General features: G+C 42.1%; 1 protein-coding gene across 3 annotated transcripts in view; it reads right to left on the reverse strand.

The window, feature by feature from the left end:
• Positions 1 to 16945, reverse strand: part of Klf12 (KLF transcription factor 12) — a 370757-nt gene that overhangs the window by 305143 nt on the left and 48669 nt on the right. For 2 of the 3 annotated variants that reach the window (XM_050144658.1, XM_050144659.1), the window contains exon 2: positions 4239 to 4392. The exons of the other annotated variant lie outside the window; for it this stretch is intronic. The gene's annotated coding sequence lies outside the window, so the exon portion shown is untranslated. The remainder of the gene's footprint in view (positions 1 to 4238; positions 4393 to 16945) is intronic. 3 annotated transcript variants of the gene reach the window in all.

A 16945-nucleotide genomic window follows, 5' to 3' on the forward strand; every position in this document is an offset into this window, starting at 1 on the left:
CAGACAAGGCTGTCCATTAAAAGAGATTTTTTATAAGGATTTAAAAATACAATTTTCCAATATTTCTTGCTACTTTTGGGTTATTTCATTGTTCATCATAGTACTCAATTTGGTTTGAATATATATATATATATATATATTACATACGTATTGATGTATGTGTGCATATATAATTCTTCTTTATTTTCTCATGATCTCCTGTAGAGTTGGGTCAGCAAACTTGTACTCCTGACCTTGTGTAGTTAAGAAACAGTAAGACAAAGCAAAGGAAAACCTCACAATATTATATGTCTAGGGATGTGGTTCACTGGAAATGTACTTGTCTAGCCTGGACAAAGATCTGGGTTTGATCACCCAACCAAGCATGATGGTACATGGTTGTAATTCTTACACTTGGTGGGGGAGGCAGAAACAGGAGACTTAGATATTAAAGGGCATCCTCAGCTACATAGCAAGTTCAGGGCAGCCTAGGACACGTGAGACCCTGTCTCAGATAATAATAACAACAGCATCTTGTCTTCAGCTGCTCACCATCACCAAGTTTGTAACCCATGTATCCTGTCGTGTTGGACAGGGCTGGTTACTCTTTGGAGAAGAAGCTGGAGGTCTCCCCTAAGGGTTGGGTGTAGAGCCAGCCCACACCACCATCCATCCCTACCTGAACCATTAGAAGTGCCAAAGGTCACTAGGTGTGAAGCAGGGATGGTGTCAGTCAGCAGGGACATTTTCTGCCTCTCCACATTTCTCCCTGCTTCCCTGTGCAGCACCGCCAGCTGCCTCTGCGCCCGCCGTGTCAGGATTAAAATAGCTCCGGCTTGGTGACTTCACTGGTTCTCACACACGGGCCAGTTGGCAGAAGGCAAATGCTGCCTGCTCCTGAGGTGAAGGTTTTCTTTTTGGTTGTTTGTCTCTTCCCATATTACCCCCTAATATGAATACTTGGTTTCATTTTGACTCTGAAAGACACTTCCTTTCTGAGGTTCAGTTCAGCACAAACGCCACGCAAATCTCTCCAAATACCTTTAAAGGGCTCAAGCTAAAAGGAGGTCACTGGAAGGCAACACTGAGCATCCAGAGTGTATTATAATTTCTGAGGTGAAACTTCAAGGACAACGAAACCACCGGGTAAGTTAACCTTACATAACACATCAACATTTCGTTTATTAGAGGGCCAGATACCTACATTAAAAATACTAGCGATGCTTGATAATCAGCCACAATTTTTAATGTCTTATTTCTCATGCGTTCTCTGGTACCACAAGTGAAGATGTCAACACAAAGTACAAAGATCCGATCAGAGTAAGATGGCAGAGGGCTTTAGAGGATCCCTTTTCACTATCCCAGCTCAGGTAAACTGTAAAACTGAAAGGGGAATTGGCATACAGCATTCATGTAATGAAAACAGCACACTCCGCAATCAAAGAGCCGAGTCTTATCTTAGCCTTTAGAATATTAGCGTTTTCTGCTTCCTTTTAAAACACACCACATATTAGTAAGAGAATATTCTACCAAAAAGCAAGCCTTTCTTATTATGTTCCAGACTAATAACTCAGTGCCGTGTCCGCACCGCATTTTGAGTCAAAGAGAGCATTTAGATTAACTGCATCAGTGCCCTATGGACACGAGATTTATATGCGGAGAGAAGACTTCCATATGACTCTGGGGAGATGGAGCTAATGAAAGAATGTGGTTCACTGGCTAAGGATGGCCGCTCTGAAAGGGTACAATCGCCGTCCCTAAGCGTGGAAGAAAGTCACCATTATTGTCTTCACAGCACATCCCCATTCTTCTCCGCTATCCTTGGATCCTGAGCATCTAAGCAGTGACGGCCCCTTAGAGCCACCGTGATGAGAAGCCATCTTACCCCGCCTATGCCAATCAAGACATCACGGAACTTTGCCGTTAACTGCGAAAACATCTAGACGACAGGGCATTTTAAAATGTCCGACCACGATGTATTCATTACGCAAGCATGTGCTGAATATCTCATGTGCCGTGAGAACGGTGGATGTACTGTCCACAGGGATAAAGTGGGTACCAAAAATGGCCTTTCAGAACTTCACCTAGGACCTGAAAAGATATGGTTCGGTCTGTGAAGTGCAAGCTGCCCAAGCCTGAGAACCTGAGCTCAATGGCCAGAACTCATGTCAAAATTCCAGGCATGATTTCCAACCCTGGGAGGTGGGGAGAGGCTGACCAGCCAGTCGGCACAGACTACTCAGAGGCACAGACCAGTGAGAGACCCGGTCTCAAGAAACAACTGGGATGCTGTGATGGTCTGAAGGAGAATGGCCCCCATAGGGAGTGGCACTATTTATTAGGAGGTGTGGCTTTGATGGAAGAAGTGTGTCAATGTGGGGTCAGGCTTTGAGGCCTCTTTTGCTCAAGCTTTCCTCAGTGTGGCCATCAATCGACTTCCTGTGGCCTGTAAGCCAAGATATAGCCAGTACCACGTCTGCCTGCATGCCGCCATGCTCCCTGGCATGATGATGAAGGACTAAACGTTTGAAATATAAGTGAGCCACCTCAATTAAATATTATCTTTATAAGAATTGTTACGGTCGTGGTGTCTCTTCACAGCAATAGCATACCCTAACTATGACAGATGGCTTCTAAGTATTTATACCCAAGGTCCACCTCTGATATTCTCACACTTGCACATACAAGTGTGTCACAGACAAGACACACAGACAAAGAGACAATGAATTTAACTGAGTCCTTCCTTTAGTGAAGCACTGTACAGCTGCATAGCTTTAGCTCTGTGACTGCTGCCATCATAGTATGTGTGTGAGCCAGAGGTCAGTCTTTTCCTCTATCCCTTTCCATCTTATTATTTGGAAAAGGCTCTCTCACTGAGACTGGAGCTTGCCAACTGGCTACATTGTTGTCCTTCAAGCTCTGGAGCTCTCTCTGTGCCTGCTGTCTTGCTTCCTGCCATCTTAGGGATACAGACACAGTCCATCACACCCGTCATTTTCTGCTGGTGCTGGAAAACCCAACTGCATGGAACATGCTAGCGTGGTAGGAACTCTGCGATTTTGTTATCCTAGTCTATTGGGATGCTTCGTTTTCATTATCAATTATACTAGATTTAGAATCACCCTGGAAAAATAGTCTCTGGGTGTGTCTATGAGTTTCCAGACTGAGCAAGGAAGACCCCTCCCTGAAAGTAGGTGACTCCCTTCAATGGGGTGGCTTTTCAGAATGAAAGGAAAAGGCAAACAGCACTGGTAGTCATTTTTCATTGCTTCCTGACTTTGAATCCCATGTGACCAAGCATCATATACCCCTGCCTTCATGTTTTCCTACTATGATGGGCTATGTTCCTTTTTAAAATATAAACCAAAATGCCCTTCTTTCCATACGTTGCTTCTTGTAACGCACTTGGTCATAGCAAAGAGAACAGTAATCAGCATACTGATGAAAATAACTGAGAAGAGGTTGGCTATAGTTTTGGAAGAAAGCTCATGAAATTTAAGTTATCATACCTAATTCCAGAAGCTAAAAAAGTGTTGGAGTCAATGTGAGCATTGAAAGTCAACTATAAAATAATATTAAAATAAATCCATTCACACCATGACAGAATAAACTGAGCAATCAGTGATGGTAACTTCAACAAGCATCAAATTTTAGAACTATAAAAGAGCCCCAGCAGACTTAAAAATTTCACCTTTTACTAATAAAACTTACAATAGTTGAGTGGTTCCTAACAAATTACAAAGCCACATAGATAAAAAAAAAATTACATATCAAATTAACACTAAGCTTTATTTACCTTGCCCTTTCCCTGCTATTCCAATTCAGATGCACACATCCATATATGTTATTCTATATCTGATTTCCACTCTAACACACTTATACAGAACTACCCATAAAACTTGTCTCAGACACTTCCAATATTACATTAGTGTCTGCTCCATATACATGCAATTTCCCAACCCACTCCCACATAATATACAACACCCAATATTCTGCTAGTGGTGGAATCATAGGTATACAACTGTATGCATACCCTCCTGTTGGATACATCCACAACTCACAAATATGTTCTTTATTATTCTGTATCTGATTTGTCCATCCATAAATACGTTTGTCATTTATACGTATATTTCTATTGACATATTTCTATTGTACACCTATAAAGAAGCTTAACATATGTTTGTAAAGTAATAAATACAAATGTAACCAAATCATGCATAAAACCACAGGAGCATTATCGCATATTTCAGGTAATTTACCTGGACTTATTTACATCTATGACTTCCCACAGACATGAGGAGTATGAAACCAATGAGAAGTATGGACTCTTGATAGGGATCCAAGTGCACGAAGACTTCTCGTTCTTAGTTCATGCTGAGGATAAGGTGGTGTTGGTATTGTATTCTTTTCACACTGCAGGGTGGGTAAGGGATAGAAACAGAACCCATGGTTAGATCTGTGTCCTTATCCTAGGATGAAATCCCAGTTTCTGCACCCATATGGTACAGGATATGAATGAGCAACAGCGTTTGGGATGCTGGCTACAGAGCATGACCTGAAGAACTGTTTCCCCCTACACGGGAGCTGACAATCCAGGAGTGCTGGATGACTTCTATTGACATAGAAACTGGGATTGTAATGGGGCTCTACAAGCATCAGTGGTAAGACTCTCTGAGGGTTCAGGTATCTTAGACGTAGATCCATTCAGGGAGACCTAGAAAGAAGCTAGAATCTAGCCCTACAGGAGCAGGGAAGAGCATTAACAGATTATGTGTATGGTCAGTAAGGTCTGCGTCCTGCAGAGAAGTCTAAAATGTAAATTTAAAAAAGAAGAAGAAGAAGCAACACCCAATGGCTGCAGTTGCCAACTGTACAGAGTAAATTTCTGGAGTCTACCTAACCATCTAGTCAGTACTGTGGACTTGTGCTTTCTTCTTTAAGCTGCATGTACTATGGGATTAGTCTACTTTTACTTAACAATAAATAATTCTACCTTATCGTTAAGTATGAACATTACCGGCTCATATATGCATTATACGGAAAGGTCTTTTCTGTAGCCAAACCATGAGGCATCATTTTAAGATCCTCTGGGTAATGTTCTCCTTGTCTTAATGAAGATATGTAAACACGAAGTGTAGTGAGGTGTACTAGGCTGAATATGCACATCTTGTGTTTCTTGGGTAAAGATAACTGACAGATACTCACTGGATAAGAGGCCTTTTGTCTTGGAAGGTACTAATCTCTCTGGCCGTGGAAGACTGCTGTAAAGGTCTCTTGAAAATGAGGCATTATTTCTCAAAGTTAAAAGCTCTAGGCAAATATACCACAGGTACTTTGAAGTCCATTTTAAAGAGCTTATTCATTGCCCAAGATGAGGATCAAAAAGAGCAGTCTCTGGGCAGAAGTTTAGGGGACAGAGCAAGCAAGGTCAGCAAGTAGGTGACCACAAACTGCAGTGTGAATCTAAGGTGGTAGTATAATTGACAGGTAGAAACAGGAGGGATATGAGTTCAAGGCCATCTTTGGTTACAAAGCTACTTGACAGGGCTAAATTAGATCCTGTCTCCTCAACAACATTAATAAAAGGGAAAGAGAGCCCTTCAATCAAAAACCACAAGGAAAACTTCTAAGTTTAATGGGCCAACTACAAACTAATAATCAGGCTTGCCAAGAAATAATTTGAGCAACCATGCGAAGTGCTCCAAAGTCAATTAGAAAAAAAATGCTGCTTCATTAAATAAAGGCCAAAAAAAATAAAGTAATATTTTTTTGCAAAATAAAAGAGTATGTGTTTAAAGTAGAATAATGATTTTCTTGATCTTTACAGCAACAAAAACTCTAACTAGAACAGCATCTTTTACTATCGGTCTAACAAATATGCTAGAGGCAACATCCACTTAGTCAGCTGTCTAGATGAAGCAGTGATCTCCAGTCCCTTCTTAAATCATGCTGGCCAATGTGCTTAGAAGGCTTCCAAGGAGGTGGCTCTTTGGGGCAGACTAAAAACCGTTGCTCCCATCAGTGGAGGCTTACCATAATTAAAGTAGTTTTTCTCTTAAATCTGTTTATTAGGTAATACCATATTGTAATGATAGGATTACTAAAACCTGAGAGATAAGAATATGAAAAGTAGCAGAGCATCTATGGGAAAAAAAGATCACGGCTGAGAAATTGCTCGAAGATGAGCCTCCTATAACAGTATTTCTCCTGTTTTGAACAGGGTGTGGATATTTGTAGAACAATAAAAACTAAAGCAATTACAAATAGCTTCGCCTTTACTTCATTTTCAAGAAATGAACCAAGGTACAATTCAGAGGAGATTGATGTTAGTGAAGAATGATAAACACTAGATTCAATTTGCTTTTATGTTACTATGACAAGCATTGACCAAAGGCAACTTGGAAAGGAAGGGGTTCATCTCATCTCGTGGAGTATTGTCTATCATTTAAGAAAACAAGGGAAGAAGCTCAAGGCTGGAACATGGAGATAGAAACTGAAGCATAGACCACAGAGGAATTCTGCTTACTGACTTGCTTAATTTGGTCTCTTACACAACTCAGAACCACCTGCCCAGGGATGAGCCATCCACTCTGCCCAAGACATTACGCCCAGGACTATAGATAGAAAGAATAGCAAGTTAATTTGTTCATGTCCAAGTACAGTCAATCAGTACTGTAAATAAGAGGCAGTGCCAACCATGGAGAAGAACATGCTTTTCTCTGGATTTGGTGGGGTGCCATGACAGTAGCAAGATTTTAGAGGAAACCTAGAGAGAGCCCATGTGAGTCTGAAAAAAGTAGAAAACAAGAACAACATTAAGAAATGTAAAATCAACAGGATTTAGTGGTAGAGAAGAGATAAAAGATATGGGATAAAAATGACAAACACAATCACCAAGTCTGGAGATTTTATATACTTAGGAAATAAAGATAAAGAATGTAGTTGGGACTATGAGTTTGAAATGTTATACATTATATCCATAGGGAAATATGTAACTATCAGTTGACTATCAACATCCAAGCCCCAAGGAGAATGAAGGTGACTATTTAAAATGGAATTGGAGCCTGAAGGCAAAAATGAGCCTGCTCACAGAAGCAAAGCAAAGGGCAAGGGATGGGGAGGGAGACTGGGAAACACCAGTTTTAGAGGCAAGAAAGGAGAACTCACTCCCTCAGCACACACTGGTGTGTAATAGATGGAAAAGAAGCAAGGGATCTCAGAAAAGAGCTTCTAGGGAAAGAGTCAAACAGACATTGCCATGGTAACTTAAGTCACCTGATGTCTATTTGTAGTGGCCCTTTTCCTAATTTTCTACAGTATGCCTAAGGCATTGATAGTCATGGTTTTGATCTTTCTGCTCATATACCCTAGATGAATGTGTGTTCTCCACCAAATTTCTAAGGGGCCTTCCCCTCCAAAGGGATGGCAGGTGAGGCATTGCAATGTGACTGTGTAGTACAGGATTGCGCCCTTTATGAAGGGGATCCTAAAGGTAGGTCTGTAGGTTAGTCGTAGAGAACAGGCAAGGTCCTCCATGAACCCCAAATATGAGAGAGACACAGAGTGAGTGAGAGACACAGGGAAAGGCAGAGATTGACAGGCCCCCCAAGAATTCCTTCAATTTCCTTCTGCCATCTGCAGCCAAGAAAAGGGCCTGTCACAAGAGGACCTGGCCACACTGGGGCTCTGATCTTAAATTAAAAAAAAAAAAAAAAAAACTGAGCCGCAAAGATCTTATAGGACAGTGGATGGGAGGAGAAGAGAGAATGTGGGCAGGAAAGATGGAAGGAGAGAGGAAGCAGCAGCGAGGAAAAGTGTACATGACAAAGAGAAGGAAACTGAGACTTAGTAGTAAATTAGTCAAATGAAAAGCAAGGTCAAGTGTGACATCATGAAAACACAGCAGGCAGCAGTTTGGGAAACCATGGGCCAAGTGTGAGCTAGCAACAGGTGTGAGCACTCAGGTGCTGGGGTTGAGAGCGAGGGGAGGGCCAGCAAGCAGAGAGAAGCTCTTTAAGGAGCTCTCCTTCAGCTGAGGAGAAAGCAGAGAGGAGGGGCCTTTCCTAGTTGAAGGAACAGAGTAAAAGAGGGCTCTTTCAAGTCTATAACAAGAATCTGCCTGGACTACACAGCAAAATCCTGTTTCACAACTAACAGACAGCAAGCTGACAGAGATTCAGACATTTTCATCTGGAGGAAGCCCAGGCGGTAGATCAGAAGCAATGCTGTAAGCAACAGCCTGAGACCTGAAGAACTGGCCCTCCTCAGGGCGAGAAGGGAGGGAGACAGTGCCTGGCGAAGGGAAGGAAGAAAGACTAACTGAAGGAGTAACTGAGGGAGATCCTGGATCCCAGAGAGATGCTCAAGGTGTGATGCTACTCCTTCCTATTGGGGAGCCTTGTTCCTGCAGGGGTGTGGGGTGATTAGGCAGCCCGCTACCCCAGGATTTATAGCAAGTCTGTAACATTTCCTTCATCAATGAGTAAAGGACGCTAGCTCTAGTTTATAGACTCACAGGTGGCAAGGTTATTAATAAGCCAAAGGAGAGGCTGAAGCAATGGCTCAGTGGGTAAGAGCATTTTTTTTTGCAAGTGTGCGCGTGGATCCCAGCATCCACATTAAAAGCTGCCTATGGCCACATCTGCTATTAACCCCAGGGCTGTGGGAAACAAGGAGGTTGGCTGGGACCTGATGGCTGCCGGTCCAGCTCCCATTTCAGTGAGACACCCTATCTCAAAAGGATAAGGCAGAAAATGATAGAGCAGGCCTTCTGCAAGCGTCCTCAGGCCTCCACCCATATGCCATATATGGACTTGTACCCAAATGACACATATATTTACCATATGCAGATACTCTACACACACACTATACTCACACGTAAATAAGTGAATATAAATCAACAACAAGGAAACAGCAGGAGTTCAACAGTCACAAGAAGCAACTCATGCAAGCTATCAATTTAATGTATTCTTACCATGCACATATACACACACATGAAATATAGGCAACAGCAAATAGAACAGAAAATAAAGCATACACCATAACCCTTATGGAACTATGATGCTGATGATAATGTTAGCCATCATATCATACTGTGATAAAGATTATAGTTACTAATTCTCTCAAGCTGGACACCCCTATATAAAAATAACACAAGGTTCATGAGTCTAAACCATGCCAAATAATTGTGGACTCCTAGTTACAACCTGCCCTTACCCCGGGAGCATTTCACTATACCTGAGCAAAATATAAATTTTAAAAAGGGAATTAATCATTATTTTACATGGCTAGTGGGGAATGTTGTCAGCAACAGCCTCAGGCTGTAATCTGTAAGGCTAAACTTTGTTAGAGTTCATTAAGTTTTAATAAGTGGATGAATGATGAGATAAAATGGAACTGACAACAAATAGTTAAAAGAAACTGAGATCCCAGCCCCATCGCAGCGGTCCAAGAGACAAGACTCTGTGACTGTCCATGGTGCAGCCCTGTATGGTGATTGTTACTGTTTTAAATTGATGCTGATGGGGAAAGACTGAGCGATTCTCTACATATTGAGAGGAAAGCATAAAGCACCATGTCACAAATCAGCAGCATCTCTTAAATGTCCGTTCCTCCAGGAAGAGTCGGATTATCTTCCATAGGAATTTAGCACAGAAGACAGAGGGCAGGACTAGGGTTTGGGCTTCATGATGAACCCTCCCGGACCCCATCAACTTTTCTCCACAGAAGATGCCTAAATGGAAATGTGTTTGCCCTGAAACAAAACCAATGACAGGGGAGCTCTGCCACCTTTATCCCAGATTATAACCCCCTTTACCAACGAGCCAAGCACACATCTTTTTCTATACTTCTGAAAGTTTCATACATATATAGAATGCATTGTGATCATATGCAAACCCCCTCATTAACCTCCAGTTTCATCCTCTTTTCCCCCTGAGCCCCTTCTTCTTCCCACTTTGCCCCCCCCCCCCCGTGGTTACACCTTTAGAGAGGATGATGCCTCCTCCAGCACCATCAACAGTCCTTAGCTCAGTAAACACCCTTTCATCCACCAGGGAAACTCAGAGGGACCAATCTCATACATGCACCCACGCCTGTGTATTCGTGGCTGCAACAGTGGTGTCAGCTGGATGGCAGCCTTTACTAATGTTCTTCCCCATCCTCTAGGTCTGAAATTCCTACTGACCTCTCCTCTAAGATGCTTCCTGGGCCTTGGAGAGGTGGAGATGGGCTAACACATATGTCCAGTTGAAGACCGTGCATTCATCAGCCCCTGATTCTCAGAAGAGTGCCTGGCCATCATGCCTTGTTTGGGGGCAGGGAGGAGGGGTACCAACAGCCTTGATTGGTCACAACGGTAAAGGAATAGGGTGAACATATCAATTAGGGAAGTGTCCACAGAAGCCGTTGCTACATCTGGCTGAAATCTTTTAGCGTGCTTGTACATAGATAATACATGCTAATTAAATGAAATTAAAAAGAAAAATTAATGAAAATATGAGGATCATGAAAGAGGCACAAATGGATTTCTGCAAGTCCCTAAATCTTTAATATTTGTAACGTAACATCTTTATAAAATTTATTAAAAATTATATCAAAGACTATAAATACAAGAAATTGACATTCATCAGAAATAACATATAAAGAGAGAAAAGGAAGTAACACAATTATTACAATATCCCTTAATTTAATTTTCTTAAATTAGCTGATTTCATATTGCCTCATCTTAACACTGTTCAAGATTATCTATAAGTAGGTGTTATGACCCATATAATATAATTCATTATTTCCATTTGGAGTTTTTTGTTTTTGTTTGGTTTTTGTGCATGTGAATATGCATGTGTGTGTGTGTGTGTTTAGGGGATGTAAACAATAGGTGAAGAGCTGGTACCTTTTAAATATAAGATTCTTTTACCGAGCTGGCAGTGCCCTGAAAGCTTCATCCCCACTGGCTAGCTCTCACAGCTGGAAGGTGCTACTTATGTCCCAGAGGAGAAAAGGAATCGTTATTCTTATCTGGTTACAAATGCAGTGAGCTCCAATAACAATGGTCCTAACAAGCTACACCCACAGTTGCAATAAAGGCACAAATGTCATGGGAGTAACTGCTTTTTGACTGTTAAGGCCCGGTCCATAAGATTGAACCCATGCCCAGCAATCACCAGGTCCAAGTGCCTATGGCTAGACAGGTCATGGTCCCTCGGGGAGAGCCAGTGCTAAATTCTGTTAAATGGACATAGCATTAACATGATTCCTAACGAATTAGCGGTTAACCCTTAAACTAATGCATATCTCCATCCTCATCAGAGAAACTTCTTTTTGAAGCAGTTAGCAATTAGCTGAGACCCATAGATGGTCAACATTCAGAGCATAGATACTGGGGAGCACCCAGCTTATATGGGGTGTCAATAACACACCCCTATTGATAAAGCTCAGAAACTATGGTGGAAAAAGGGGTGGGAAGATTATGTGCCTGAGGGAGGAGAATACTACAATGGACGAGGTTTTCAGGGCACAAAGAGAGAGCTACACTGTGAACTCCCAGCACCTGTGACAGCCTGGACAAGGCCTGCAAGAGCTCTAACCAGACCAAGATTCCAGCATGGAGGGAGTGAGAAGGGCACAGATTCCCACCTCTGTTTTCTTCAAGAGTGTGACCCGTGGTCTGGTAGACCACACCCCAATGCAGGTCTCACACCCTAGAGTACTTGGGCAACACAAGCTGAACTTGATGGAATTAAAGAAGAAAAAGGAGAACAGGAAGTTATGTGGGTAGGGATGTGGAGGGTTCTGGGAAGATTTGGGTGGCAGGGACGGTTATGATTAAAACATACTGTATAAAATTTTCAAAGGATTAAGAATATTAAAAAGAATCATTTCAGAGTCTGTTGCCAATGCTTGGGGGAGGGGTTGGACTGCAGGGCAGCAATGCTGACCTTTGCACTTCCCTAAGTCTCTGATTTGTTTGAGACATGGGAAGTTCCAAATCCTGCTACCTCCTGCTTAAGGAAATGCTCTGACAACAGCCACTAGGCTCTGTGGAGTCTTGATTTCAGCTGGCCAGGCGGCTGAGTTGGGGATAGGGGACTTAAGAAGTAGAGTTCTAATGGAAGCCACAGGGATGTCCCCTTGGGCTACTTAAAAGCTTCCCAAACAAACACATGCACACAGGCCCACAGAGCGAAGTATCTGTGTAAAAGAATAACCAACTCCAAGGCTTCCAAAGCAATGCAAATCTAAGACAGAAAAATAGCTGGAGAACCCCCATTGCTACGCACGGCCGCTGGAAATACTGTCCCCCAATCCTAGGGTGGCAATCCCAGCTAATTCTGTTCCACATATATACATCCACTCATGCTGGCCATGCCAGTTAGCACTCAAAGAACAGTAACACCTAGTTTAGAAACAAAACAAAACAGAACAGAACAAAACAAAACCTTGCAATCTTTCCATCTCTCTCTCTCCCTTTAACTCCAATAAGTTCACTACAGAGACATACATAACCCAGCAGGACGACCTGTCACTCCTATGAAGATGATGCTTCCTGTGTGCTGAGGGCCTAGAAAAGCTAAAGTAGCCATGGAAAAGAATCCCCATCCTTTGCTAATTTCCCATTCTTTAAAGAAGAAGCGCGCACGAACGCTGGGCCATCGCATGCTAGAATTTCCCATGGCATCCCTAAAAGATGGAAGCAACCTCAGAGATGCGCAGAAAGCAGCTGTCACCCAGTGAGAGCTGAACTCCCCCCGATCCTCGGTCCAGCCTCTACCAAATGTTTCCGTGCCAAACAAAAATGCTAGCTGCTTCCAGACTACCTTCACTGACTCATGATCCACTGGATTCCTTTTGGGATTGTTCCTTTATCATCCAACTTGACCCTACGAGTATTCACAATTTTGGAGTTGATGGATTTCAAGTGGGCCTTTGAGTTATGACCCTGAGGGCTAAAGCCTGGTGACGTGTGGCACCTCCTTGAAAATGAAAGAGGAAAGAGACAAAGAAGTGAGGAACTGACACAGGATTCTAGGAATGCTGCTGGATACCAAAAGGCAGCATTTCTACAGGGGATCTCTCGTGTGGCCCAACAGGATGCCAAGAGGACTCAGCTGCAACGCCATTTGATTCGACAAATATTTACCGGGCATCTTTTGCCAACGCAAATGTAAGAAGGATTCCAAACTACATTGATATTAGTAGGCTATAAAACAGTGTTGGGACAAAACCCAATAAGCACGTAATAAATGATATAGGGAGACAAGAAGGATGGGGCCTTATGGGATAAACACTTAGCTTACGTACCAAGGACAGAAAGATAAATTGGGCAGCAAGAGACTTAAAGTGGTAGTGGCCGGTGGTTTAATCTGGACTCATTCCCCATTTCTTAAGTTGGCTTTTGGTTTAATCAATCACTTTTCTTGACAGATCAAGTCACAATTTCTGATCTACCCTCCTCCAGCTCCAGAATGGCAGGATTATAAGCATTCACCACAACCACCATTCCTGTATGTAGTGCTGAGGACTAAACCCAGAGTTTCAGGAATGCAAGACACTCTACCGAGTTACACCCTGTACCCCAGCAGTAACAAATTCAGCTCCCGTGCTAGCTCTGAATGAATTAGCCAAGCAAACTTCACGTTACCATTTTCTGCTCATTATCTATTGCGAATATTTAATCCGATAATACAAGGCATAAATTTAACCTGTATTTGAGGGCCGCTTGCACACTGATCTTCTCACCACACTGTGTAAAACTCAGACAGTACCCGGGTCTCCTTCCCGAGAACTCCAAGCAGAAGAAGAAATCCAACAGCACGCAAAAAGACGCGTGTCCACACAGGCACTCCTGACAGGAAACCTGTCCAGCCCAGCGGCAGAAACCGTCTCGAAAGGTCTGAGAAATAATCGCGCTGTGATGAAAGGCTGGCAAACCCAGCTCTGACACTAATTGAAAGATTTTGTTATAATTGCCCATACTTTGAAACTCTTCTCTTTGTAGCCCCAAACTGAAAACAGGCCAGATGCACCTGAATACCACATAAACATTTTAAAGGAAAGTTTCTGAATGCTTTAAAATTAATTATGCTGTTGCCCAATTCTGTGACTATACAAAAAAAAATGACAAGATTATGGGTTTGGACTAGGTGAGTGATCTCTTAATCTATTCACTGTATATTATAAAGTTTTACCGATCTGTTGTATTTAAAACTCAAGTGTTCTACTTTGCTTCTCTGTTGTACTAAAACATTGATTAGAAGCCACTTGGGGAAGAAGGGATTCACGTGGGTATAGGTTATATCCATCTTCACTATGAGTCAAGAGAGGAACTCAAGGCAGAAAACTGAAGGCAAGGACTGAAGGAGAGACTGTGGGGGTTATTGCTCACGGCCTCACTTTCCATGACTAATTCGGCTTGCTTACAGCCCAGGGACACCTGCCCACAATACACCAGCCCCCCATCAGTTCTTAATCCACAGAACGTCCCACAGACATGCTAATTGACCTGTCTGATAGAAGTAATTCTTCAACCGAGGTCTCCTCTTCTTTGATGACTCTAGTCTATCTCCAGTTGACAAAAACCAATGAGAACAGCAAGTGTTTTCACAGTTGTATTCCTAGCTAAGCTGCTATAACAAACTACCTGATTCTGAGCAATTTATAATAAACAGAAAGGTAATAGCTTTCTGCAAGACGCTGCAAGTCCATGGCCAAGGCACTGGCAGATTCAGTAGACTATGTTCTCTGCTTGCAAGATGCTGCCCCCAACCCCCGTGGCTGCGTCCTCTGAAGAGAGACGTGCTGTGTCTTCAGGGGGTGAGGCAATAGAGGACCAAGCGAGCAGAGCAAGGAGAGAGGCCTCTGTGGGGGTCCACAATTCCACCCCATTGAGAGACAGTCCTGAAAACCTAACCATCACTTCATGGCTCTGTTTCCCAACAGCATCAACACTACTTCAACACCAGAGTTTTGGAGGAGACACAGTCAAACATGGGATAGATGTATTCCACAAAACAGTTATATGAATCAGTTTAAAATTCCTCATGTTTAATTCTTCTAATGTCAAGAGTACATTCCATACCGAGAGAACTTCGGCTTCTGCCACTTTTAAACACCACTAATCTACATACAAAAATTTGGAAAGTATGCAAATGTGCATTAAAATGCTGTCATTAATGATGCCACAGTTGGTAAGCAGAGGTTGATATGTGATTCAGCCAAGTCATCCTGGAATGTGAAGCACTAGATACCGATGGGGCCCAAGAGATAGAAAGAAGTTCTGATACCAGTTCCTACCACCTCCTTTGAGGTGAGCATGCCTTGGTAAGTTACTCAAAATAGCTATCAAGATGGACATCGCCAGTTCAGGATGAAAAACAAATCAAAGCAATGTGCAAGAAACCACATGATTATTGTCTGGTGATTTAAAAAAAATAACAACAAAAGGAATGAATTTCCGGAGATTAATTTCTCTAAGAATCTCAAAAACTCAGTTAGTCACCCACTTTTGCTTACAGTACTAAACTGCTTAACATTTCCTGTGTATTTTTCTCTTACACAAAGTGCCTGTTTGTCTTTCGCCAATTATTAAACTCAGAAATAAAGCCTGGCTGCCTCATCTCTTTCCCCTGACCTTTAGACTAAAGAAACAACAAATTATTTTGTAACCTTCCCATCAACACTGTGGGATTTCGGATGACTCCTTTCCTTATTTTTGAGGCAATGTAGCTCAGTATGGTCTTGAACTCTTCATTGAGCTGAGGCTAGCCTTCAATTTCTCATCCTCCTGCTCCCAAGCACTGGGATTACATGAGTATAATGCCTACCTCAGCATTATAATTTTGTTTGTTTTGGGTTGTTTGGGGTGGGAGTCTTGGAGAAAAATAATAGTTACAGAGAAGCCCAGGAGGTCTGACGCCCTGAAAAGCAACGTAGTGAGTGCTTCTTATGAGGAACTACCTGAAATCATGGGAGTTTTCTTGTTTTTATTAGCACATCATTGCACAAAGTGTCCACGTATAAAAATAACATCCTGTGATTATATCCACCCTACTTTAACACATTGGTGGCACCCTTCTACTTTCCCCACCTGTTCCCTTTCCATATCCCCTGATGATCTCCCTTTTATTTTCAGATCTTTGCCCACTAAATTGCACATACAAGAGAAGACAAGCTGCCCGCGTCTCTCTGAGGCCAGCTTTCCTCAGGGAATGTAGTGAGCTCTCATTCCATTAACTTTTCTGCAATGACAATTTTATTCTTTATTACATAACAACTTGGTGTATACCTGCCATGTGTTTTATATTCATCCACTAACAGGCACCTAGGTTGAGTCCATATCTTGGCTATTCTGAATAATGATCCAATATACACAGGTTTGGAGTTTTTTCTTTAAATATGCTGATTCCTTAAGGTGTATACTCAGAAGTGATAGATAGATAGATAGATAGATAGATAGATAGATAGATAGATAGATGAATTATATGGTAGTTAATTGTTTCCTGAAAATCCATACTGATATCCACAGTGGCTATACTAATTTATACCCCTATCAAAACTATGCATCCCCTTTCCTCACATCCTTGCCAACATTTGCAGTTTATTTTTTTCTTTCTTGGTAACCATTTTCACTGACAAGAGACACGCTCTCAGTGTATCATTTATTTGCAGTTCCTAATAGTTAATGTATCTATTGTTTTCATGTATTTATTGACCATTTGTGTTTTTGCATTTGATAAGCATCTAATGTTAATTTGATCATTAATTCATTGGACTGTTGGTTCATTTGGTGTCTATTTTTAATGTATATGATTGCTTTGCTTTTATGTAAATAAGTTTGTGCAGCACTAGGAGAGGACAGAAAAAATCATTGGATCCCCTGGAACTGAAGTTACAGAAAGTTGTGAGCCCACATTTGGGTATTGGGATCTGAGCCCAAGATCTCTGTAAGAGCAGTGAGTGTGCTTAGCTG

This window comes from Alexandromys fortis, unplaced genomic scaffold, assembly GCF_014885135.2.
Source record: "Alexandromys fortis isolate MF-2015 unplaced genomic scaffold, M_Fortis_MF-2015_v1.1 scaffold_43, whole genome shotgun sequence".
Classification (NCBI taxonomy): domain Eukaryota; kingdom Metazoa; phylum Chordata; class Mammalia; order Rodentia; family Cricetidae; genus Alexandromys; species Alexandromys fortis.